Source organism: Odocoileus virginianus, unplaced genomic scaffold, assembly GCF_023699985.2.
Source record: "Odocoileus virginianus isolate 20LAN1187 ecotype Illinois unplaced genomic scaffold, Ovbor_1.2 Unplaced_Scaffold_32, whole genome shotgun sequence".
NCBI classification, from domain to species: domain Eukaryota; kingdom Metazoa; phylum Chordata; class Mammalia; order Artiodactyla; family Cervidae; genus Odocoileus; species Odocoileus virginianus.
This window is the reverse complement of record NW_027224294.1, coordinates 28132-30958: the sequence shown is the minus strand read 5'-3', so window position 1 is coordinate 30958 and position 2827 is coordinate 28132. Positions and strand designations below refer to the sequence as shown.

Sequence of the window (2827 nt, the reverse complement as noted above, 5' to 3'; positions counted from 1 at the left end):
TGCCCCATGACTAGGTGTCACTTCACATAAATATATAAAGAAAGTTATTAGACTTTGGTTATTTATATGGTAGATCTCAGAAGGTCAAAATGCACTTAGCAAGAAATAAATAATATGTAAAGTTAAAAAACACAGTTTTTTGTGAAAGATATTCTGGACAAATCATCTTTTTTTTTTTTTTTCTCACTTGGTACATAAATTTACAGATACACCCACTTATATAACCACCCTGTTAGAATACTGAAGTCTCATCAGTGGAGTTAAAGCATGGATTTGATAAAATGAATGGAGTGTGTGGAAGGATATTGCAAAGTGTCATGTTCCAAAGGCTTACTCTGTGAGATCTGATTGACCAAACACTCTCGAGTAAGGCATCCCACATTTTGCACAAAGCATGTGATCTTCTCAAATTCATTACCGACCCCTCAGTTTGCAGCCTCTGACACCTGATCAACAGCTTCAGAAGAACACATGGAAAATAGGAACAATGTGACTGAGTTTGTCCTCCTTGGGGCTCACACAAAACCCTGAGATGCAAAAAGTTCTATTTATCCTATTCTTACTCATGTATATTGTGACAATAATGGGCAATCTGCTTATCATGGTGACCATCACAGCCAGCCAATCACTGGATTCCCCCATGTACTTTTTTCTGGCTTCTTTATCATGTTATAGATGCTGTCCATTCTACCATCATTGCTCCCAAAATGATCATTGACTTCCTTTATGAGAAAAAGACTATTTCCTTCCAGGCTTGTATGACTCAAGTCTTTATAGATCATTTAACTGCTGGTGCTGAAGTCATTCTTCTGGTGGTGATGGCCTATGACCGATATGTAGCCATCTGCAAGCCTCTTCATTATTTGATCATCATGAATCGGAGGGTATGTGTCCTCATGCTGCTGGTGGCCTGGACTGGAGGCTTTCTGCACTCACTGGTTCAATTGCTTTTTATTTATCAGCTCCCTTTCTGTGGCCCCAATGTCATTGACAACTTACTGTGTGACATGTACCCTTTACTGAAACTTGCTTGCACTGATACCCACCTCATTGGACTCTCTATGATAGCTAATGGAGGGGCAATTTGCACTGTTGTCTTCTTCATCCTCTTGGTGTCCTATGGGGTCATATTACACTCCCTGAAGACTCATGGTTTGGAAGGGAGTCACAAAGCCTTCTACACCTGTGCATCTCATATAACTGTGGTCCTTTTATTCTTTGTTCCTTGTATTTTCCTGTATGCAAGGCCCAATGTCAACATTCCCATTGATAAATTCATGATGGTGGTCGTAACTTGCATAACTCCTATGTTGAACCCTTTAATCTACACCCTGAGAAATGCAGAAATGAAAAATGCCATGAGGAAACTCTGGAGTAAAAATGTGACCTTAGTTGGAAGAGGGGGTTTTCCATCATGTAGGATGTGAAAGTCTTTTTTTTTCCCCAGAATCAAAGAATTGTCACTCTCAGTGACTATATTTAGAAAATCATTTCCTTTGGTATATCCATCCTGTTTATTCCAAAACAGCTATATGAATTAAACTTTAAGTGGAATATTTTATGCTTCTGAGAGACCAAGAGAATCACATATGTTTAACCTCTTAGATATATAACATACTGTATTAAGATTCTTTAGTTACAGTAACTTTTTTTTCCTATTTGAAATTTTTATTTGTGGGTGTTGATACTTCTCTGGTATTGAGAAATATGACCTAGTGAAAAGTTCTCTTTTAGTCCAAGAAAGAGAAATTTGAAACTTAAAAATCTGATTGCTGAAAAAATTATTAATCTAGCAATAAAAATAAATTAATTAATTTAAAACTTCACAGACTTTGTCCATAGCAGAAGATAAAATAATGAGAAATGAACTTTGTTAGCTTTATTCTGTAATGGTGGTGTATGATGGATTTTGTCTATTCAAATTAAGTTTTGCACTGAAAATTTCAAATTTTCAACTCCATTCTGTGCATTTTTTCAACTGACCTTCTCTGATACTTGAAATACATTTAACTCATTCATATCACTCCAGAGTCTGTCTACTTTAAACTATCTGGGTACAGATTTTCTAATGCAATAAGTGTCTAACATTTTGGATATATATTTTTTGTTTTATGTAATGAATGACTTTGTGACTCTCTGTAAATGATATGTTGTTACCTTAAGTGATGAAATCAAATTGTCTTCTCTTTCTGCAATAGCCTTTGGCAGTTAAGGAAATCAAATACTGTATTACAAAGATCATTCTTTTTTTTTTTTTTTGTCTCCTGGCTTCACTGGGTCTTCACGCAGTGCACAGGATTTACTAGTTGCAGCCCACAGGCTTCTCTAATTATGGCACTAGGTCTTCAGAATGCACAGACCCAGTAGTTGTGCTGTGTGGGCTCAGCCTGTAGGCTTACTTGCTCCACAGCTTGTGATATCTTAGTTCCCCAACCAGGGATCAAACCCTTGTCCCCTGAATTAGAAGGAGGATATGTAACCACTGGTCCACCAGGGAAGTCCCACAAAGATCATTCTTTAAGGTCCTTGTATTACAAGTTAAATCTTGGAATTCATCCTACAACTTAGATACTAAAATATTCCATATGCCTTATCTTTTTTTTCTACTTGTGATTGGACTCACTGTACTTAGCAATGTTAGTTACTTTGATTATTAACACAGACCAAATTATACCAGACATAAAATTTCATTTATTCTTCAGTGAAAAAAGTAAAAATACACTAGATCTTTTAACTAGAAAGGAGTCTAATTGAATTAACTACTTAAAAAATATTATATTGAGGTGACTGACACCTGAATTTGACCATACTCACTAGAGTGAGGAAG

The 2827-nt window shown here is 36.1% G+C and overlaps 1 pseudogene; it reads left to right on the top strand.

Moving 5' to 3' along the window:
* Positions 1-410: 410 nt before the first annotated feature.
* LOC110150255 (olfactory receptor 4A15-like) lies at positions 411-1427 on the top strand (annotated as a pseudogene).
* The last annotated feature ends 1400 nt before the right edge of the window (positions 1428-2827 follow it).